Genomic DNA, 26,109 nt, shown 5'->3' with positions numbered 1-26,109 from the left:
TAAACATTCAAAACACGTATCTTATATCGTTGGAAAGATAATTTAACGAGGAATACAACTAAACATATTTCATCAAACGAAAACATCATTTTCAATAACCGAATTCTCATCGAATGATCATTTAAAGCTCATTATCAAAGTTTCAAGTTCATAAAATGCATAAGATGATTCGGGAACTTAATACACACATATAATACGCCGTTTTGTAGGTAATTACGCATACAATACTACTAAACACTTACAAACAACATTTCAAGGCTTTTAATGCATCAAAAATCACATTAAAGGCAACCAAACCCTAACTAACAATCATAAAATCTTTAATCATGTTAATGAGGCTTTTCCAAGTCAACTTACATACCAAATTGAAGCTAGTAATGCTAGTAACACATTTAATACTTGAACTTTTAATATCTAACAACATATGATCAACCAAATCTCAAGATTAATCAAGTCACTTTTCAAGTTTAAGCTAGTTACATCAAAATGACAAGAACAAGCATATAAATCACATAATCATGTTAGACTTGATCCATAGACACTAATTAACACACTTTTAAGTTTTAAAGATCAGAACAAGAAATTTAGTGTTTTTATAAAGTTACCCAAATGAGATGAAGTTGGTATGGATTCGAAGAGGAAGATGCAAGGATTCCAAATATGTAATTTGTTTTGAAGAACGCTTACTAGATCGAATTTAGATGATGAATTTGTGTTTGAGGGTTTGAGAGCATAAAGTGGAAATATTAGGAGAAAGAGGAGGTGATGAATGAATGGAGGAGAAAGGGTTTGACTAGTTGACCTAGTCAAATCTTTGGTCTCTTGGCAATTCTAGTCCCTCGAGTTTAGAAGCGGGTGCGTGAATTATCTAAACGAAATATTTTAAATACGCAAATTAACGGGTGATGTTATAATTAAATAACGGACTTTAAATTAAGTAAACGGAAAAAGGCAGGTCATTACATTACCTACTCCTTAAAAGAAATTTCGTCCCGAAATTTAAGTAGGTGTAGTGGTCGTTGGTTCTTCCTCGGGATCTTGCGTTGCTAACTCTCAGAATAAATGAGGATACTTTCTTTGCATTTGATCTTGTCTTTCCCAAGTAAACTCAGGTCCCCTTTTGGCATTCCAATGAACTTTGACAATCAGGATTTTGCTTTGCTTTAGCGTTTTGGTGGAGTGGTCCACAATTTCAACCGGTTCTTCCACAAAATGAAGTTTATCATCAATAGCAAGCTCCTCGAGAGGGATGACGATTTCGGGTTCGGCAAAACACTTCTTCAAATTTGACACATGGAAAGTAGGATGAACGGAGCTCAATTCAGTCGGGAGATCTAAACGGTAAGCAACAGTTCCAACACGCTCCAAGATTTCAACAGGACCAATATATCGTGGATTTATTTTTCCACGTTTCCCAAAACGGATTACACTTTTCCAAGGTGCGACTTTTAGCATAACACAATCACCCACTTAGAACTCGAGGTCCTTACGTCTAATGTCGGTATAGCTCTTTTGACGACTACGGGCCGTCCTGAGCCTATCTCGGATTGAACGATCTTTTCGGTGGTTTCATGAATTAGTTCGGGTCCGGTGATTTGCTTGTCGCCTACTTCGGCCCAACAAAGAGGAGAACGACATTTTTGGCCATATAACGCTTCGAAAGGTGCGGCGTTGATACTCGCGTGATAACTATTGCTGTAAGAGAATTCGGTGAGAGGCAAATGCTTTTCCCAAGCTTTTTTGAAATCGATAACGCAAGCTCGTAACATGTCTTCCAAGGTTTGAATTGTTCGTTCGCTTTGTCCTTCGATTTGCGGATGGTATGTGGTGCTCATATCTAGACGTGTTCCCAAAGCTTCTTGTAAAGTACGCCAAAATCTAGAAACAAAACAGCCATCTCAGTCAGAAATAATCGATAAGGGTACACCATGACGGGATACGATCTCTTTAATGTAAAGTTGTGCAAGTTTTTCCATTTTGTCAGTTTCCTTCATAGCTAGGAATTGGCGGATTTGGTGAGACGGTCAACAATAACCCAAATGGTGTCATAACCACCTATTGTCTTGGGTAGTTTCGTGATAAAATCGATCATTATTCTTTCCCACTTCCATTGTAGGATTTCGGGTTGTTGAAGTAATCCGGATGGTCTTTGATGTTTGGCTTTGACTTTGGAGCAAGTTAGGCACTTTCCAACATAAGTATTTAATGTTCGGCCACCAATATTGTTCTTTAAGATCGTGGTACATCTTGCTGGCACCGGGGTGAATCGAATACCTTGACTTATGGGCTTCGTCTAGAATAAGGCTTCGTAAGTCCCCATAGCTAGGCACCCAAATTCTTCCGGTGAAATATCAGAGTTTGGTCTCCTTAACTTCGAATCGTGAGGCGAGGATGTTCAAGCGTTCGAGAGAAATGTTTTCATCCTTGAGAGCCTCTACTTGGGCTACACGAATTTGATTATTGAGATTTGTGTGGATGGTGATGTTTAAAACTCTGACACGAAGTGGCACCATTCTTTCCTTTCGACTTAAGGCATCGGTTACTACATTTGCCTTCCCGGGATGATAACGAAGCTCACAATCGTAATCATTCAAAGTTTCAATCCATCGTCGTTGTCTCATGCCACTTGTTGGATTCTGATAAGTAAAAATCCAAATATGAAATTGAATGAAAATGGTTATTCTGTGGTGAACGGATTCATATATCTTGTGGATGTAAGTAGGATAGTAAATGACTGTTGAATCAGATTCGAAGAATGTACAGTGTAACTTATTAATGTGAAATCTAAATATTCCTAGGGTATTACCTACGCGTTAAAATATTTTCACCATTAACAGTTTGTACAAAAGAATTTTTAATCACAATCTTTATGAAAATATATATACATATATATTTTTTCAGATGTAATCATGGATTTAATGAGTCAATATAAGATTAAACTCATTTGATTTACCGTTAGAACTAGGATACATAATCTCTAAAACATTAGAGGTTACATAATTGCCATGTTGAACGAAGATTATGCTCGAGGTATAGATTGTGATATTGTGGCGTGCGATGCAGATGTTGTTGTTGGTGGTACTGGTGCTGTCGGTACTGATGTTGGTGGTACTGTTGTTGAAGCTGGTAAGTTTTACACCATATTCTCCAAATTTATTACTCGAGCGTGAAGTTCGTTGACTTCTTCCATTACTTCAGGATGATTATCGGTCGGAACGGAGGATGAATAAGGTTCAGAATTTGGGATATCATATAATCGTTGTGAGATATCCTGGCAATGAGGGGGAATATGGTGTTTCGGGCAGGTTCGCCGATAAGTGCTTCAGGTTCTTCACCAAGAGGTGAATTCGGTTGGTGGAAAGGAGCGCCTTCTTTTCGTCTTCATTGATTTAGTCGACTACGAACCCATCAAATGAATTGGGGATGGCTGATTGGTTGATTCATTCTGGTGAAGCTGCTTCCGGAGCTTAGGTGAATATCCATGTCGGAATAGCTGTTGAAATAACTATCGGAATAGCTATCGAAATCTGAGGGACTCGAACTGGTTGAGGGATTCATCTCGTACGATTAGATGAAGGATTTTTGATAAGAAATAGATTATAGGATGTAGATTAGTACCCTGCAATACATAATTTACCTATGCATATATAATACTAAAATCCCATAAGTTACGGAGGAATCTACGGAAGCTGTCAGGCAAAGGTAACAATAACAGATAGGCTAAGATATGAATTTATCTATACACTGTCTATGCAATAGAGGCAGTAAGACGTGTCTAGACTAAGAATGATAAGCAGTTAATTTCCTAAGGATGGTAAGTAGATGATTTCCGACTAGAAATGATAAGCAAAACTTTTGACATGCAGACACGGTCGAAGTCTAGACTCACTAATGCATCTTAACGACTATCTGTTAGACACACTAATGCAAGACCTGGTTCGCTAAGACCATCGCTCTGATACCAACTGAAATGACCCGTTCATATCAATTATAAACGATTCACAATATTTGATTTCATTGCGAGGTATTTGACCTTTAAATGATACATTTTATAAACATTGCATTCGTTTTTAAAAGACAAACTTTCATCACATCGAAAATTGATGGCATGCATACCATTTCATAATATATTCAACTATAATTGACTTAATAATAATCTTGATGAACTCAACGACTTGAATGCAACGTCTTTTGAAATATGTCATGAATGACTCCAAGTAATATCTCTAAAATGAGCAAATGCACAGCGGAAGATTTCTTTCGTACCTGAGAATAAACATGCTTAAAATTGTCAACTAAAAGGTTGGTGAGTTCATAGATTTATCATAAGCAATAAAATTCATCATTTTGATAGACCATAAGATTTAAATACAGTACACCTATCTCGTGTACAAAACCATTTTTCATAATGCTTAGCAGAGTAGGTTCGTATCCTTTTCTCCCCCGTAGGTTGCCTCGCATTTTTTAAATAACCGTACACATATCTCGTGCACAAAAATAATACACATAACCTGTGTATAAAAATCATTCTCTAGATACATAACATTCATTTCGATTTCATTACTCAACATGGTAACCGACCTTAACATATAATGCGCATCAATAATATCCCCAAAAACAGAACATCTTGTCTGTATAATATATAAACTTCGAAATACTAAACACCATGCCCACTAGCTCTTTCGTATAGTGAACATTCTGGGTGGGGGTGTTAAACCCGGTAGCTACCTTTAGGATTCGCGTGAATTAGGGTCATACCCGTTTCTAATTCTTAGGTTACCAAGCAATAATAATCAGGGGAAAATATATTCATCAATTGGTGGCAATTATCATGTCCACCTAATTCAATAATAATCAAAAGAACTTCTGTCTGTATAATAATTCATTCGAGAAATGTTTTGCTTGTGTCTATCTCGTCAAACATTTATAAAAGCATTTCATGTATTCGCAGTTCAAAATATATTTCAAAAGCATTTAATAAAGCAGTTATAAAAATAGAGCATGTATTCTCAGTCCCAAAAATGTAAAGAGTAAAAGGGAATAAAATGGACTCACTATACGATATTTTGTAGTAAAAATATGCATACGACGGAACTGAAAAATGCAGGGTTGGCCTCGGATTCACGAACCTATATCATTTATATATATATATATATATATATATATATATATATATATATATATATATTAACACATATAATGCTAATCGAACAAATTTATATATTATTAGTGATATAATTGTTTTATAGGTTTCATTAATAATTTATTTAAATATATCTATTTCATTACTTTAGATAAATAATTAGTAAAAATATTAATATATTTATGTTACATGTATTAAATGTAGTTATTTATATATAAAAATATTTGTTTGTTATTATAATAACAATATAGTAATGATAGTAATAATAATATTAATAATTTTATTTAATTTGTAACTTAATCGTTTTTATAATAATATTTGTATTTATAATCATAATATTAATATTAATAATAACTTTTATAAAAAAATGATAATAATAATAATAATGATAAAAATTAATAATAATAATAATAATAATGTTAATAATAATTTTACAAAAAAAAAATTAACAATCATGATAATATTCATATTCCTAATAATGATAATATTAATAATAATATTAATATTAATAATAATAATAATAATAATAATAATAATAATAATAATAATAATAATAATAATAAAAATAATAATAATAATAATAATAATACTTATTAATAATAATAATACTTATTAATAATAATGGTGATAATAATATAATTTATATTTATGATAATAATAATAATAATAATCATGTTTTTAGTGTTAGTAATAATAATAATAATAAGTAATCTAAAATAATAGCAACAATAATAAGAATAATAATAATAAAAATAATAATAATAATTAGAATGCTACCTTTAAAGGAATAAGCTAAAAAAAACACCAGAAATCGGGCTTGAACCGGCGACCTTACGCTAACGCACAAACACCCTTAACCACCCAAACTATCTGATTTTTCTGATTTAAATCAAAAAATATTTATATATATCCCGTATCCTATTTCTTTTTCATAATATTATCATCATCAGTCATAAACGGCCCAACTTGGAATCATATCATATTCGGCCCAATTATAGCAATTCCACTTAAATCCTAAACGGCCCAACAGAAATCCGATCCAGAACTAATTAACTGGCCCAAATTGCATTTTTAATTTTTGGTAAAAAAAATATTTGTAGTCGCCTAGATTCGAACCCACGGCCTCTCGTTCCCCTAACCCACTCTCAAACCATCTCTCTATTATACCATATCTGTTTTGAATACTGAATTTAAACCATATAACCCCTGATTTCTTGTTCTTCTTCTTCTTCACAAACTAAACCCAAAACTATTCATCATTATCAAAATCATCATAAAACATCATCATTATTTCATCATCATTATTCGTAACACTATGATCATTATCATCATCGATCTCCCTATTACATCTATCATGTATATCGACTTTCATCATCATTAATATTATTATAACTTAATCATAACCATCATCATCATCGTTGGATCATCATCACAATCTTCATCATAGTTAATATATACCACAATATCAATATCATCTTAGCCTCGCTATCGTCTTTATTTCATAGACTCAGAAACCTAAACGTATAGCAGCAACATTGATAGTTCATGATGGTTGTAATGGTGTTTGAATGAATAAAAAAAATATAAGAATTAGGCAGCTGTAGTGATTGTATTACGATGGAAACAGGAAAAAATATAAATTGAGAGGATGATGGTGGTGATTTTAATGAAGGAACAAGAAAAGGTTTCGATGATGGGTTATTTTTGGCAGAGTGTTTTCGATAATGTTGATTGTACTTCATCGAGTAGAAAACGAAAAGAATGGTGGTTATGTGATTGTTCGAACAGAAAACAACCGGAGCAAGTACAGAAGCGGTTTTAATTTATTTTGTTTGTGGGTTTCGATAAGGTTTTGAAGAAAAGAAATAAAGGTGGGTTTCAATAACAACACAGGAACATTGGTTTGATTTTTGTTTGGTTCGTTCAATATACATGTGTAGCATTATCAAAACATATATGATAGTGGGTAGCTTTGTTGTGGTGGTGATTGGCTTTCGATCGTACACAGGAAACCAACATAAAGTCGAAGGTGATGGTGGTGTCAAGTGGTTTATGATGGTTGTGATTTTGGTGGCGACGGGTTATGGTGTACACGATCATAAACAAAATAAATAGTAGCCAGCAAGCAAGTATTGTTGTGATGTGTTGTAGTGGTGATTAAATGGAGTCCGAGGGTTGTAGAAACTCGATGATGGTTTGTGGTATTCCCGAAACAGGAGGTTACGGGTTTGTGTTATTGTTCCTCGGACTAGAATGTTTGGAGAAAGAGATTCAGAGAGGAGAGTGATCGAGGTTTGGTGGTGATAGTGATCGAGTTTTACAAAAGAGAAATAGTGAGGTAGTGATAGTTCAAGTAATTTAAGCATGTATTTATATATACATATATATTGATACTTATATCTTGTGCAGAATAGCAAGCAAATGATACAAGTAATGCAAATGTCTTATGTATACTAAATATGCATATAGGATTCAGTGGAGACATAAAGCAAAACAGGGTACAATAATTAGATAATATTTCAAATTAGGTACAGTATAGCAGCCTCAAATTTTGGAGGATTCACCCGAAGGTTTTTCGTGGACTATTATTTCGAACTCCGTTGTTACTCAGTGGCGAATAAAAGTCTTCAGAAAAATCTCAAATTTTTACAGTAATTATCTTTATTTATTTTAGTCATTATGGTAGAAAATTTGGTCATTAACTATTAAATAAAAATTACATTAATTATTCACTCCCAACCCCAAGTAAAATATAAAAAGTTTTAAAATTTAATAAACAGCTCCTAAATACATTTTTAGTAAGCCTAAAATTTATAGAACTCATTTTCATATCACCGTTTATTTTAAAATTACATAAATTTGAATTTAAATTACTTAATATCAATCAGGACATCAAATGAGTATTACAATCATTTAATATTTATTTTTAATATACTTTATTTATATATATAGATATATTTTAAATAATAATTTTTATAATATCCTATTTTTATTTTATTTTACATAATTAAATTTTAATAGCAATAACATATAATATTTCAAATTATATTTTCAATTACCATTTATATATATATATATATATATATATACACACACACACACACACACACACATATCTAATTACAATTAATGGTTCGTGAATCGTCAAAACTGGTCGAAGGTAAATGAATACATGAACATAGTTCCAAAATTTTCGAGACTCAACATTATAGACTTTGCTTATCGTGTCGGAAACATATAAATATCAAGTTTAAATTTGGTCAAAAATTTCCGGGTCGTCACATCTGTGTGTATTAATTGGAGAATATCAGTGTAAATTTGAGTATCTATTTTAATTTTGAAGGGTTGTTACTTACCTGCGTGTGGGTGCGCGTTGCATCACGGAGTTGCAATACTGAGTAGTTGAAGGTTGTTACAATAGCCCATAGTTTTGTTACATGTAGTTAAATGGACTCCTGCATGTAACCAAAAGTTTGGTTACAACGTCAGTAGCAAAATGGTTGTGCTTCTTACTGCGTTGGAGGTTGTCAATCTATTTTTTCTTACTCTGCTTGTATTCGTTATTTTATCAAACATGTTTATCATGAAAGAAACATACACTCATAACCAACGCAAAATGAAGAAAAGCAATGTACAATGGATTATAAAAAGGAGCAAACATCATTCTAAAATTAATCCTATTAATTTTACAAGAAACTTTCCTATACTTTAGGATCAAATAATCATATTACTAGAATATCTTTAGTTAATATTATCGTTAATATAAACATACAAAAACTATTGAACGCTTAATTTATATTCAGGGGGAGTAAGAATGAATTAACAAAATAAATCAATTGTTATCATAATATTGATTGCATAATCCTCAACTATGTTTTCAATCAAAACATTTAAGAACAATTATCGATTTGATTTATAACGAACATTTTAGGTTAAGAAATCGAAAAGAACAGTTTGTTAAACAATTGGGAGGAAGTTTATATGGCAGGGGTTATATAAAAGTGAGTAACCTTGAATTAGAACTTGAAACCCTCTATAACTGACAAATGATCTGTACGGGCATTTCTCTAGTCTGTATAGATGTGTCTCTTATATCCGTATCACTTGAATTGCTCAGTACAAATGTGTAACTCATATGTACGGATGTGTATGAATTATGAATTTTACTCACACAAACATATGTTTGATCATGTATTTGGTAAATTACAAAGTATTAGTTAGAGAAACCTCAAACTGGAACACAAACGTATTAGATCTGGTAGATGATGAATCATATGATGATGATGACATTTTCTCGAACAATGAGTCTGTTCACCCAGCTGAATTAATTATCAATGAACCTGTTTTGGAACCTATAGTAACCCCTTTGGTGCATATGAAAGAAAGTGAATTTGTAACAGGTAAACTTTTTGAAGAAAGCAATCAGGGAAGTGGTAATAAAGGTGGAAATAAGGCAACAAGGAACAAGTCATATGTAGAGAGTTCGATTGATGGTACCTTTGTGGAAGATAGTGTTCTTAGCCCTACTAATAATGTGCTCGAATGCAACATTGAGAACCAAGAATCAGATGCATCTTCAATTTCTAAACCACCTGGTTTAAACAAAGTTAGATTCCTTTCACCAATTCCTAGTAACAGTAACTCTAACGGAGGTTCGGATATTTCATTAAAGGGCAAATGGCCCGAAAAGGTAACATAAGTTACCAAATTTGACAATCAAGGTAACCCCAAATCTCATAAGCCCGAAAGGATTTCAATTTTATTTTTGCTCAAGAAAAGGATTGCTTGTTTAAAAATTTTAAAATTGGGGTAATCTTCTTCAAATTCATTAACTGTCGTTAGTAAAAAAATACACTATGGTCCCTAAAGTTTGTTAGAAAAGTGCACCAAATGTCCTCTTTATATCTTCATTAACATCTTCATTCTCACCACCACCACCACCACCACTGTTATTTTGTTTTAACATCTTCATAACATCCTTGTTTTTATTTTACATTTAGATTCATAAATATCATTTGGGTCTTTTACATTTAAGTTTTGTTCTTAAACATTATCATTATCATTTCGTTATTCTACACCACAGTACACCAAAATCAAATATTAAAACCAAATTGAAATACTTAAACATCAAAATCAACATTCAATCAGCCCGTCACTAGTTTGAAATACTTAAACATCAAAACCAAATTGAAATACTTAAACATCAAAATCAACAATCACCAAATTGAAATACCACCACCACTATCGTCACTAGTTTTGTAGGAAAACCACCGCCATCGTCTTTACTTATGATCAGATCTAAAAATTAAATGATGTCCAGCTCATCCGATAGATCTGAGAGTCCCAAAGAAATTAATTTGTCTCCAGTTTTATCAATTCGAGTTAGAATGATGTTCAAGAAGCTTTATATATGATTAATCTGCTTATGTAACTTCAAATTTGAGAAAATCACAAATTGTGATGAAGATTAGGTAAATTGAAATATGAGATCTGTGATGATTTTTGTTATTGTAATTAAGAATTGATAAAGGAAGAATGATGTAATGATGTTATTTTGGAATCAAGATCAGTGCATGATTTGGTTAAACATCAATCTTTGTTTTGTTGCTGATGATTTTCGATATAATTCAACAACACTTGATTTTTGATAACTGAATCAAACACCTTTGAGTAAATTACACTGTTGGCCCTTTAGTTTTCACACAAGTGCAAAGATCTGATAATCCTTAATTTAGGATGATGAGTACACATTTTAAGAAACTTCAGGGACCAATCGTATATTTTTTTACTAACGATTGTTAAATGAATTTGGCGAAGATTATCTCAATTTTAAAATTTTTTAAACGAAGATTACCTCAATTTTAAAAATTTTTAACATGTAATCCTTTTCTTGAGCAAAAATTAAATTGGAATCCTTTTCGAGCTAGTGGGAATTAGGGGTTACATTGATTGTCAAATTGGGTAACTTATGTTACCTTTTTGGGTCATTTGCCCTTCATTAAAAAACAAGCTAATTAAGGTGGGACAAACTCTGGGTTATGATTTTTAGAATAATACTCTGGACTTTAAAACCATCTCATGAATTTAATGTCTCTAAACATTGGTGGAGTGATGCAATTCCAAACAAAGATGGGTAAATCAGTTATGTGTAGAACATAACATTAGCATTCTGGGTATTCAAGAGACCAAGTTTTCACCCTATGACACTTCGCGGTGAAAGCTATGTGGGGCAATTTTAGTTTTAAAGTCGCATCTTCGTCCGCTTCTGGTAGGTCTCGTGGCATCATTACAGTTTGGGACCCCATAATTTTTGTTAGTAATCATGTTCTATCTTTTGATAATATGTTAATTGTGGATGGGAAATTTACGAGAAGTTCTATTACTTCGTTCCTCATTAATTTGTATGCACCACAACAAAGGGCTCGAAAGAAGAGGGTGTGAGACTATTTGCGTAACTTTGTTGTAAATAATGCAGGTGATTTCATTGTTTTTGGGGACTTCAACTTGGTCCGCTTTCCTCATGAACGTTACGATTCTAGATTTAATCATCTATAGGCAAATGACTTTAATGATTTTATCCAGGACTGCAATCTTGTTGACATTAACATGGGTAGATTGTCACGACCTGGAAAATTTCGATTAATTTTAAACCAATCTCACGATACGATTTCATAATTCTGACATGATAAACAAAGTCCGTTATGTTGCGTCTCAAAAATTTTGAACTGTTTTCATACATTCATTTGACTTCGACCATTTCTGATGATTCACGAACAATTAATTGTAAATAGATGTGTGTGTGTATATATATATATATATATATATATATATATATATAATTGGAAATATAATTGGAAATATTATATGTTGTTGTTATTATGTTATATAAAATAAAAATTATGATATTATGATAATTATTATTTAAAACATATATATATATATATATATATATATATATATATATATATATATATATATATATATATATATATATAATTGGAAATATAATTGGAAATATTATATGTTGTTGTTATTATGTTATATAAAATAAAAATTATGATATTATGATAATTATTATTTAAAACATATATATATATATATATATATACATATATGTATATATATACATATATGTATATATATATATATAGTATAATAAATATATATTTTGTGATTTCGAATCTATTTAGTAAACGACAGTAACACTCAATTGCCATTCGATGGATATTAAACAGTTAAAAACGAACTTATGTGATTTTAAAAATAAACGTTGATCCGAAATTTAACTTTATAAGTTATAGAAACTATTTGATAAATTTTAATACTCCGAACGCTTTCACTTGGGATTGAGCGCTAATAATCAATCCACTTTTTATGATTAATTTTACACATTAGAAGATCGAAATAAATAAATATATTTAATATAAAAAAATGGGATTTTTCGGTGTACATTTATTCGCCACCGATTAACAACGGAGTATGAAATTTAGTCCGTAAATGGTGATGGCTAACAAATTAACACGTTTCTAATTCTATATTATATGAAAAGTGGATTATTAATGTGCATGATTGATAAATTAGAATTACTGTTTCCCTTGTGAATCACTTAATCAACCTACAATCTATCTATTTCATGTTTATGAATGATTAACCACCTACACAATCACCTACATATCTCTATAACTATCTCTCTCTTTCTTCTATTTCCTTTCTTGAACTCACCATAACAATCACCATATATCTCTAATCACTTCAACCGTAAACAAACCACCTTCGGCCACCCTTGAACACAATCACCTTTTGTAGTGACCCGAACTTTTCCATGATTATATATTATATGAGATTAATATTTACATGAATAAATGTTTCCAACATGTTAAGCAATCAAACTTGTTAAGACTTGATTAACTGAAACGGATTTAGTGTTAACGTTTGACCACCCAGTTTGTCCGATGATTCACGAACGTTATAACATGTATATGACATGATATTATATATATGAACATATATATATGTTTAACATGATGAAATGATAATTAAGTATCTCATTATGTATATTAACAATGAACCTTATACATAAAACAAGACTACTAACTTAAGAAATTCAAAACGATATCTATACTTAACGATTATCGTTGTAATAACGTCTTAATATTTATATATCATATTAAGATACATTAGTACATCATGTTATCATGATAATGTAACAATTTAACATCTCATTAGATTTAATAACAATGGGATTAAGTACATTTAACGAAATCGTTAACTTAAAGGTTCCGAAACAACATGTACATGTAACGACTAACGATGACTTAACGACTTAGTTAAAATGCATATACATACAGTGTATTAAGATGTATTAGTACACTTTTGAAAGACTTCATGACATATATCAAAGTACTTCTACTTAACAAAAATGCTTACATTCACATTCCCATTCATTTTCATCAACAATTCTACTCGTATACAACCGTATTCGTACTCGTACAATACACAGCTCCTAGATGTATATACTATTGGTATATATACTTCAATGATCAGCTCTTAGCAGCCCTCATTTAGTCAAAAAACATGTGGAACCATCATTTGGCAACTAGCATGAATTATTACACTAAAAATCTAATTACAACTTGCATATATGGACACCATGGTTCACGTTTTTGTTCATCACCACACACACTTTCATTTTGCAACTTTCTTTCATCCATTTGATCTCTCTCTTGTTCCATGATGATGTTCTGAGTGTTCTTCATCATATTCATCAAAATCTAAATCAATCTATCTCATAAATCCAACCTTTGATCAACCTATAAAACAACTACTCAAGAACACTTCAATAACACTTTCAAGTTTACTAGTTTACTTCCAAGTTTTCTAATCCATTCCAATCAATCATCTAAGATCAAGAAACCTTTGTTATTTATTATAGTAGGTTATCTTTCTAATTCAAGGTAATATTCATATTCAAGCTTTGATTCAATTTCTATAACTATAACTATCTTAATTCGAGTAGTAATCTTACTTGAACTTGTTTTTGTGTTATGATTCTACTTCAAGAACTTTCAAGCCATTCAATATCCTTTGAAGCTCTAGATCATTTATTGTCATTTTTAGTAGGTTTACCTACTAAATTTGAGGTAGTAATGATGTTCATAACATCATTCGATTCATATATATATATCATATATATATTAATCCTTCTAACTTAACTTTTAAAATCAACTAAACACATGCTCTAAATTTATATGATATGCTAACTTAATGATTTACAACCTGGAAACACGAAGAACACCGTAAAACCGGACATACACCGTTGTAGTAAAACCGGGGGCTGTTTTGGGTTGGAAAAATAAAAACTATCTTAATCTTTGAATTTGAAGTTTGTTTTCTGGAAAAATAATATTTTATATGAATATGATACTATATCCAAAAATCATGGTTAAACTCAAAGTGAAAGTATGTTTTTCAAAATGGTCATCAAGATGTCGTTCTTTCGATGGAAATGACTACCTCTTTCAAAAATGACTTGTAACCTGTATTTTTGACTATAAACTTATACTTTTTCTGTTTAGTTTCATAAATTTCAGTTCATTATGAAACCATAGCCACTTGATTCACTCAAAACGGATCTATAACGAAGAAATTATGGGTAAAACAAAATTGGTTAGATTTACTAGTTTAGCTACGAAAATTTTATAACAAATCTATACTAACCATAACTTAACTAACTTATATTGTATTATACATGTAATCTAACATATATTATGTAATATTGATGGACCATAGTCACGTATACAATGTTTTGACATATCATATCGACGTCATCTATATATATTATTTGGAATAACCATAGACACTCTATATGCGGCAATGCTCGAGTTAGCTATACAGGGTTGAGGTTGATTCCAAAATAATATTTATACTTTGAGTTGTGATCGAGTCTGAGACTTGTATACACTGGGTCGTGGATTGATTCGAGATAATATATATTGATTTATTTCTGTACTACTAACTGTGGACAACTAATTGTGGACTACTATTGTTGGACTGTTAACTTAACAAATTTAAATCGTTAAAGCGTAATAACAAAAATGTTGTTAATATATTTCGATCATACTTTAATATATATGTATATATTTGTTATAGGTTCGTGAATTGATCCGTGGCCAAGTCTAATTCTCGACGAATTGATAATCTGTGAAAGTGAGTTATAGTCCCATTTTTACTATCGAATATTTTTGGGATGAGAATACATGCAGTTTTGTAAATGTTTTACAAAATAGGCACAAGTACTTGAAACTACATTCTATGGCTGGATTATTATATCGAATATCACCCTTTTTAGTCTGGTAATCTAAGAATTAGGGAACAGACACCCTAATTGACGCGAATCCTAAAGATAGATCTATCGGGCCCAAAAAGCCCCATCCGGGTTACGGATGCTTTAGTACTTCGAATTTACCATATTCGATGAGAGTCCCGGAATGATGGGGATATTCTAGATGCATTCAGTTAAGGTCGGTTACCAGGTGTTCACCATATGAATGATTTTATACACACTTTATGTGTATCATGTTTTGTACACAGGTTACGTGTGCGGTAAAATTTAAATCTTGTGGCCTATTAATAATACGATTTGATATATAGGATAAACCTATAACTCACCAATATTTTTGTTGACTTTTAAGCATGTTTATTTTCAGGTGATTATTAAGAGCTTCCGCTGTTGCATGCTAATTAAAGACAAGATTTGGAGTCTGCATGCTTGTATAATAATGTTTAAAGAAAAAATGCATTCGGAAAATAAATTGATGTAATATATTATTGTAACCCATTATGTATTGGTCATGTGTAAACGTTGTACTTTAGATTACCGATATTTGGTAATCTACGCTATGTCTTTTATACCTTTATCGATAAAATAAAGATTATGGTTTGTTTTAAAAATAAATGCAGTCTTTGAAAAACGTCTCATATAGAGATCAAAACCTCACAACGAAACCAATTAATATGAAACGTTTATAATCGATATGAACGGGACATTTCACCTTTGTTCTAGTTTAAGATCATTAAACCAATACCAAAATCATCATCAAGACAGAAACTTGTTCATCCTTTGGATATCACAGCTCGTTACAAAACCACCACCATTGTGATCTCCTTCGGCAAACAAAAACTGCCATAAACAACCACTTTTCTCTCCTCTCTTTCTCATCTTCAAACACCACCACCTCGACACCCCAACCACCACTAGTTTTTCTGCAGCAAAAACTATCGAAGACTGCTGCTTAGCTTCTATTTTCCTGTTTATACCCGAACTCCACAAACCCACCACTTTTATCAACATTAGTCGATCATCAATTAAGTACCATAGAACCCATTAACTTTTCTGTTCTTTTTGTCAAGCTATAAACAAAAACCAAATAAACTTACACCATCGTGATGATGCTGCTCCCTTCCTGTATTCCCTTCTATTTTCCTGTTACAACAACGAATGATGATGATTAAATTGTTGCTGCTTATTGTCGCTGCTACTACTTCTTTCTGTTTCTACCTATCACTACGAAACACCACCATCACAAACCTTTGCTATCAGGTATTGTTACTAATCGACCTGTAACTTCTGCTACCAAATAGCCGTTTTTATTTTCATTCATTACTGTTCGTGTTCAATCAATTTAAAAATACATAACATATATATATAGAGGGATGAAGGAAATTAAGAAAAAGAAATCAATTAATCAATTACCTGTTTCACCAATTAATGAACCCATTTCTTAATCGATTGATGAAGGATGATGATTAACGAGAAAGATGTAGACGGATGACGATTTTGAACGAGAATGATGATGAATCGATGACCTGATATTCATCGATGATTACTGCTCAATTAATCTGTTAATAATGATGATGATTGTTGAGTGATTGTGCGATGAGGATACCATTTTTTTCTCTGAGTTGCTCCTGCCATTCTCGATCTGATTTGGGGAGCAACCAATAAACGTGTATATTTTAATAGGTACAATTATAATTATAATTATTATTATTATTATTATTATTAGTTATATATATATTTTTTTACTCGTATATCTTTAAAATCAAAAGGGAAACGGGTTTAGCCTGTTATGATTTTTGGGCTGCCCTCATTAAAATTGGGCTGTAATTAAGCCCAACATGTTAAATGATATGATTAATATGACTAAAATTATTACTAATTACTAATATTAATATTATTGTTAAGTACTAATATTATTATTATTATTACTAGTATTACTATTATTACCATTATTATTATTATTATTATTATTATTATTATTATTATTATTATTATCATTATTATTATGAATATCATTATTAGTAATATTATTATCATTAGTAGTAAGATTATTAAAATTATTATTATTATTAAAATTATCATTTATTATTAAAGATAGTATTTTTATTAAAATTTTCATTATTATTAAAATTATCATTTTTATTAAAACTATCATTTTATTTATCATTATTGGTATTATTATTATTATTTTTATCATTAACATGATTTTTATTATTATTATTAACATTATTTTATCAAATAAATATTAAATACATAAAAACATATTTGATACATAATTATATTAGTATTACATAAAATCTTGGAATAAACATATTAACATTAATTATATAAATATTACATATAATAAATTATTGATTACTTATATACATATATTAATATAACTATATGATTAAATATTAATTTTTATTATATATAAAACTAGTGGAGGACCCGCGAATTCGCGGGGTATTTTGAGTGTTTGTGAAGAAATTATTTTTTATGTTTATTTTATTTACTTTAAGTCGGTTGAATGATCCGTTTTTGCTTTCGGTAATGACACGAAAGCTAGAAACGCAACTATAGCTGTGTATAGCAAATGCGTACGTTGATTATATACGTTCGGGTTGGAGAAACACTGTGGATTGCATATTCAGTTTACACAAATTGGGTCTTCTTCCGACCCGTTTAGTTAGTGATGCAGCTGATGATGTGGATCAAGTTTCATATTTGAATCCAGAAAAATTCGTTCTACTTTCTCCACCCGCACCCATCGTGATAGCTCCTCAACCGTATCAAGAATATTTAGAAGCTCATAAACATGCTGTGGAAATGGTTAAAATTTTCCACGTGAATACTATATTTACCAAGGGCAAGTTTCTTCATTCTGAGTATCATTAATTCCAATGTAGCACGTGCCCATATTTTATCACATATACCAACCAAGACTTGTAACAATTCTGAAATCCTCATCCTACTATAACATCTCTAAGACCTACATCATCTCCAAGACCTGTGTAGTAATTATTATACTAAGTGTCAAATTTTTAATAATATAGAACAGATCCAACAACAATCAAGTGAAACACCAATCAAGGAAATACATAAAACATACATCCAAAAATTAAAAGAACAAAAAATGTACACACTGAATCAAACTTTCAATGCTATAAATAATAATCAAGAATTCCAAAAATGGGGAAAAGGTAAAAGAAAGATATACCTTTCATGATGTAACAATGCAATTTGCTAATAATAGCCTGAAACAACCGGTAACGGGTTATCAAAAACCTAACAATCAAAGATACCAACATATTGAAGCCCCAACATAAATTAAGGTTGGCGGCAACCACAAAGGTACTGGTAATGATAACGTCAATGGCAACATAAGCACCCTATAATCCGAACCACCAAATAAGGGCATCCACAGTAACCTAATCGAAAGCATCAAACAAAACTCAAACATTTACTAATCACCTCTCCAATAACACCCGCACAGCAAACACTTGGTATTGGACACAAAAATATGAGCATTTTTTTCATCCTAAAATGCAATATAAATTATTATCTGGGATTGGGTTTAGGGTCAAAAGGATCATGGATCCATTAAAGAACACAAACCTGACATTGTGTCCAATAAAAAATAATCATGAGAGAAAGTTTACCTCCTAAATTTGCTATGACAACTAATTTACATAGTAAGAAACTTTCATTTATCTATTTTACAAATAAGACAATTTTCAACCCATCTAACATAAATAATTGAGAATTTAACTTAAAGATTTTGTTGTGTGTATTTGCAAGTGACTGCAATTGTGTTATGTATATGTCAGTTTTCAATTTTATTTTGAGAGTGCAGTATGACCATATCAAACTGCCCAGTTCTTGACTTTTGTTTTTACACAGTTTAACTGCAACTAAATTTAAGGCAAAAGATTACATTTTTAAAATAGGTCATATTTGAATGCCACCAGCCCATCAGTTTTAGACCAATGTGAGCCATTTGAGGTAAAAGATCAAATTTTAGCCCTTTATAACCTTAATATGACTTTTATACCATTATACCCATTTAAACTTACCATGATTTTTTTTTTGCAAAGCCCTGCGTTACTATGTCTTTCACTCTTTTGAAACCCATTATGACTATCAAAACACATTATAACCCATTATAACCTTACTATGACTTTTATAACCCATTATGACTTTTAAAACCGATTATAACTATGTTGACCCATGTTGACTTTTAAAAACTATTATAACCTTAATATGACTTTTATAACACATTGTGACTTTTAAAACACATTTTAACTCATTATAATTTAATGACTTTTTATACACATGTTTGACTTTTGTCTAAAACGGCAGTTTGACTTTTTTTACACAGATGTTACACATGTTCACAATAACACATTTTTTTTTTAAATAATTCCATATTTCATACAGTAGCAAAAGTTTGACATTTTTATATAAACTGAATTCATACCAAATGAACAAATAGCAGCAGTTCAAAAGTTGATGACGGGTTTGAACAAATTGCAGCAGCAGATTATAAAAATCCGATAAAATCCCATTAAAACTCCAAGTACTATACACATTTAAAATCAAATTGCAATCAAAACAATAGTCAGACCTGAATTCGTCCAAGACCAAATGTAAAAATCGGAACCTTTCCTCCATTGACAACATTTATCAACCTGAAACGATAAAATATAAAATTTAATACAGTTGATAAACATCATCAGTGTTTTTAAACATGATTTAATGTTGGTGATACTATCATCTAAAGCTTTGAGAAGTTTCCACGATATGGTAAATCTAATACACACCAAAAGTTTTATAATTAAATATCAATCAAAAGTAGTAGCAGTTACAGTATATTTTGGAAGGTCACAAATATACAAACCCAACTTAAACAATAATCATTTTGACTTTTTAAGTCAAACAGGCTAACACCTTATCTTAAAAAATAATGTGCATTTCTAAGTATTCTACACATTTTTTACAATTAACATTAATAAAATCCATAGGAAGTACTAAAAAATCAAATAATGTTGGTTTAACATTAAGTTATGAAATAGCAAGTACACAATCCATAACCCTATTTACCATTTACCTTTACCATACATGTTATAAAAAATTTAATTCTAAAGCATTCTTTTTAATTGGTTTTAGTAACACCTGACAATGAGAAAGAATTACCTTGAACCTTCAAACCAATATGATCTTAGACATTATTCTCATTTTCCTCTTCGAATGCAACTGTTGTCAACAAAACCAAATATAACAATAAAAATAAATAATCAGAATAGCTACAGAGTATAAATGAGATTTAGCAAGTTCCGCAAAATGAATATAAATCATATATTTATTTTATTATCGCCCAAATCCATCAACACAACCTTGTCTTAATCCAACTCCATATTCCAAACCCTTAACGGTGAAAAGTGAAAGCACCTCGACGCAAGGCCATGTGCAGTCGCAATGTGGCATAACCGATCCCAGAATTAGCTCCAGTTATTATGCAATTCTTTAGATCTATTCACATATCTTCTGGATGAAATTACTTTGAGTGGTATATGTGAATTGAAACAACTTTACGTCCACAATCATCAAATCAAAATTCCTAATTTTCAAACAATAAAATGTCAGAAACACAAAGATAAAAACAACGATTAATATGTAAGTAAAATGCATCATCAAATACATTAGTTGAAGAACCATATTTCAGAAAACATAAATTACTTTAAAACAATCCAACTAAAAAACATTAAATCACTTGAAAATAACAACAAAAGTGAACACTTAACAAATAAATTATAAAAATGTTAGCAAGATATTTCTTAAATGAAAGCGAACAAACTCGGGTGAAAGGAGAGACATTAAGGTAACAGACTCTAAAAATTCTACGATAACACCACAAAAGATTCGAGAGATCTAACCGTTGAGGCTCACAAAACTCGGGTGAAAGGAGACATTTAAGAATTCCACCTACATGAGCCTGTAGCTTGTGAAGTGGCACGAAGTTTGTCATGGTCTGTAACACATCATACAGTGATCAGAATGCTTTATAGACTATATATGGGTTAATAAACATGCCGAAATGGGTAACTTTTATTTGCGTCAAAATGATCAGGCCAGGTTTTATTAAATCGATTTAACAGATTACATAACAACTTGCAATCAGTTTGACCTACTTGATGGGTTACATTTATAGCAAAGTTTTTAAATTTGACCAAAACTGACCTGTTTTTATTAATGGGTTGAAAGTGCCACCTCTACAATTGACTAAAACGGGCACACAAATGATGATATACGTGTTCCATACAACAACCTCCAAACATAATATGTTCACAGCTCTGGCACCTGAATTAGTGAACAACATCACAACTTTAAATGTAGTAAACCCATAGCGTGCTATTATTATGAACAAAGTCAATAACATACATGTAGTAAACAGATACATATAAATTAGTTTGAACTTAGACCATAAAAGTAACAAATATATAAGTAATCAAACTACTATAGGCTCGAAGATGCACCAATATGAAACTAATAAAACAAATACAAATTCTACCTTCAATAAGCAACTATTTAGTTACTTTGTATAAAAATTCATTAGCAATCTTAACATCCATGTGGTTGTTTATAATCCACATTCCATAAGGTCAAGAATATGTATTTTATTCATCGGGTATACACCCTTAAGCAAAAAGAAAAAAAAAAGAAAGAAAAAAAAGAAAGAAAAAGCTCGAGGAGTCACAAAGTTTGGCAAATACATATCAGATAGCACATAACCTGTAAATTTCTTACACATGCTAATTTTTTAGTATACATCATTACATGAAGAAAAACATATTTAGATTAGAAAATAGTAATCACACATTCAAGTACCTTAAAATTAATCCACTGGAAGGTGATTTTAAAAATGAAAAGTTGTAATACGCAAATTGATTTTTCATTCCCCAATCCAATACATTCAAAAGTTTTACCTATACAACACACCAAAACATAGCCACACAAAGACATCGGTTACAACCATGCAACAATTAGTATGTGATACGGACCACGTACCAACATAAAAACAATAAAATTTAATATTAACACATTAAATCACCTCAAAAAACTATAAGCATTCGTCGAGCGAAACTCAAAAATCACCAGAACAAAATCACCCAATTAAAACATAAAGTTGAGCAAATTTACCTATTTGATTCCTACCGCGCACATAAATTCAGTTTCAGAGGGCGATGTTGCAGTGTTGTTAGAATGCACAAAGTCAGAAGGTAGGGCATCATGTACAACTGATGTTGGTAGAGGATCATTGCCCACAACTGTTGAATTTAATACAGTGTAGTATAATTATAGTAGATAACATAAGAAAGACGAAAACAGTGGACTAAAATAAAATGACATACAATATAATTAGTAGCTATAAATGACAGCATCACAAACATTAGGTAGCATCATAATAAGCACAAAGTACATGAGTTAAAGGTTATACTGTTGAACAATAGTATAACTAACCGATATACGATCAAAATAATAAATTCTACAGCACAACATAAAGGACTGATCAATTTACTTATGATAACAGACTGACCCGCCCATGTTATCACCTCCAGTGTTGCTACATTGGTCGTATGATGTCAACCACTTTATGCTACACATTTTAAAGGCTTAAAGAAACCTATCACAAAATGCAAATAACCATACTAAATATGTAAATTGAACACAAACCAGGTATATTTCTAAAAGAAACCCATATAAGCTATTAGTTTTTTTAAGCGTTGAAAATGAAAAATATTGTGAAAAAAATATGAAGACAGTAACATAATAATATGAAGTAGTTGTGAAAAAAACTTTTCCAAGTCACCTTCAACAAAGTCAAATGGGTACTTGGTCTCAGAGCCCGTGCCCTTCAGAATTCAGACCCAAAAACCCATTGAAAGCATTGGCATCATCAAAACCTTCGCCATACAAAGGAGCAAATTCAAGTTGTTTTCAATATGAACCTGCACATACAACATATATCGATATTATATATTTAATCAACATTAAAGTGAATACATACAACTTACTATCACTTGTAAACGGGTGATGTGACACATGTTTACATGAAGAGTAGCAATATGGACATTATAGACATAATAAACGTTTAAGTTGGATTCATACATGAGAACTTTTGATAATATTTATGCACATATTTCAAACATCTACCATATGGTCTATGCATATATTTGTAAACTGAATAGGTCATACCTCGGTTAAGAGCTCGGTATCAAAGGAATTAAGATCTAGTAACCAAGAGCTAAACTCACTGGGAGACACTTGCAGGTCACTATTAGTGTACTTCGTAAAGCTCGATGAATGTAAACACGCAGAAGGAGTAGTTGTGTCTGCAACACTCCTCTGTGAATCCCTGTTTAGTCTTGAACCTTCACCGACATTGTTATTTCCAAAAAGCCCAAATTCCTATTATCAAATTGAATCAAAAATATAAATACTTTATCTCGTATCAAGTAAATTAGTGAAAAATGATTGACTGAATAGTTAGGTTACCTGTAGTGGAGGTAAATTAGGGTTTGAAGAATGAAGATGATAAAGGCCAGCTGATTTGAGATAAATGAAAACTTATACTATAAATGAAAATTTATACCATCCATGTAGGTCAAGCGTTAACCATAAATGAAGATACCGGTGTATGTCAACGATTTTTAATAAACACATAATACAAATACATATTACAGATAAATAGTGTTACAAAAGAGTACTATTACATTTTTTCTCACAAAGGGAGCACACAAGAAGACTCTCAGTTCCAATGCTCATAATGGATTTAAGCAACTAAGATTAAAAAAAATTGGATTTAACCTGGAAATCGAATTTTAATCGATCGACATGTTTTGGTTCCATCACTTGTCATAATTTTACAGAACATGAATATAGGAACCCTAGCTCTTTGATTTCATTTGTAATCAGTTGTAAGATCTTTAATACATCGGATTCGGAATCCGGAAATATAACAACATCCGATTAATATTGTTGTTTAACATCTTTGGTGTAGACCCAAATCTGGATCCCGAACTTGCGCTTGCTCTTCGTGTGTCGATGGAAGAGGAGAGAGCTAGGTTTTTTTTTATTGACCCCTAAAAACAATAAAAACGCCGTGCTATTGTTTTTGATTAAGGGTAGTTTGGTCAGCATCTTTTATAATTATATAACTAATCACGTGATTTAGAGTATTATCTTATTTGTATGGTTAAGATTGGTGGAGATAAACAATTTAGATGGCTAGGATTGAAAGTTGATAGAATTTGTCATTTAATTATGTGTTTACTTTAAGTATAAAGAGAGAAGAGAGATAAATATATATAACATATAATTTAAGATATAAATAAAATATATATTGGAATTTAGTAAAAATTATATATAAACTACAACACTAAATATATAAATACTATATAATTAATAGATGGAATTATTTGATTTTCATTATATGTTTTAATATATATATAACTGATATAGGTTCATGAATCCGGGGTCAACTCTGCATTGTTCAGTTCCGTTGTATGCATATTTTACTACAAATATCGTATCGTGAGTTTCATTTGCTCCCCTTTTAAATGCTTTTGCAATATATATTTTTGGGACTGAGAATACATGCGCTGCTTTTATAAATGTTTGACGAAATAGACACAAGTACTTGAAACTACATTCTATGGTTGGATTATTAAACCGAATATGCCCCTTTTTAGTCTGGTAATCTAAGAATTAGGGAACAGACACCCTAATTGACGCGAATCCTAAAGATAGGTCTATTGGGCCCAACGAGCCCCATCCGGGTTACGGATGCTTTAGTACTTCGAATTTATCATGTCCTATGAAAGTCCCGGAATGATGGGGATGTTCTATTTGCATCTTGTTAAGGTTGGTTACCAGGTGTTCACCATATGAATGATTTTTATACACAGGTTATGTGTATCATGTTTTGTACACGAGATATGTGTGCGGTTAAATATATGAAATCTTGTGGTCTATTAAAATATTGAAATGATTGTAATGATAAATCTATGAACTCACCAACCTTTTGGCTGACACTTTTAAGCATGTTTATTCTCATGTATTAAAGAAATCTTTCACTGCGCATTTGCTCATTTTAAAGATCTTACTTGGAGTCGTTCATGGCATATTAGGTCAGTACCTCGCAATGGGACCAGATGTAATGTATTCGTCCAGGTGAATTTGGATGGGTCACTACAGGTGGTATCAGAGCATTAGTCTTAGCGAACCAGGTCTTGCATTAGTGTGTCTAACTGATAGTTGTTAGGATACATTAGTGGGTCTGGACTTCGACCTTAGCTGCATGTTAAAAAGTTTTGCTTATCATTTCTTGTTAGAAATTACCTACTTAGCATTCTTAAGTCTAGACACATTTTTCTATATTTATTGCATAGATAGTGTATAGACAGATTCATATCTTAGCATATCTGTTACTATAAACTTTGTCTGACAGCTTCTGGAGATTCCTACGTAATCTATGAGATTTTGGTATTATATATACATGTGTAAATTATGTATTGAAGGATACCAATCTAAGTCCTATAATCTATTTCATATCAAAATTCATTTCCTTGATAGTACAAGATGGAAC

At 31.1% G+C, this 26,109-nt stretch overlaps 1 long non-coding RNA gene across 4 annotated transcripts; it reads right to left on the bottom strand.

The window, feature by feature from the left end:
- Positions 1-19,899: 19,899 nt before the first annotated feature.
- Positions 19,900-24,592, bottom strand: LOC139848108 (uncharacterized). 4 transcript variants are annotated; one of them, XR_011759834.1, is made up of 10 exons: positions 24,018-24,592; positions 23,718-23,930; positions 23,332-23,470; positions 22,662-22,789; positions 22,350-22,447; positions 21,702-21,821; positions 21,398-21,492; positions 20,858-21,081; positions 20,658-20,717; positions 19,903-20,152 (listed from the first exon to the last, which is right to left on the bottom strand). It is a non-coding gene; the product is annotated as an uncharacterized lncRNA (long non-coding RNA). The 4 variants fall into 4 exon arrangements; XR_011759835.1 differs by having other exon boundaries at positions 19,900-20,152; positions 20,913-21,081; positions 23,718-24,592; XR_011759832.1 differs by having other exon boundaries at positions 19,902-20,152; positions 23,718-24,592.
- Positions 24,593-26,109: the final 1,517 nt, after the last annotated feature.

This window comes from Rutidosis leptorrhynchoides, chromosome 5 (genome assembly GCF_046630445.1).
Source record: "Rutidosis leptorrhynchoides isolate AG116_Rl617_1_P2 chromosome 5, CSIRO_AGI_Rlap_v1, whole genome shotgun sequence".
Lineage (NCBI taxonomy): Eukaryota > Viridiplantae > Streptophyta > Magnoliopsida > Asterales > Asteraceae > Rutidosis > Rutidosis leptorrhynchoides.
Note: the sequence above shows the minus strand (reverse complement) of the source record. Positions and strands in the feature narration are given on the sequence as shown.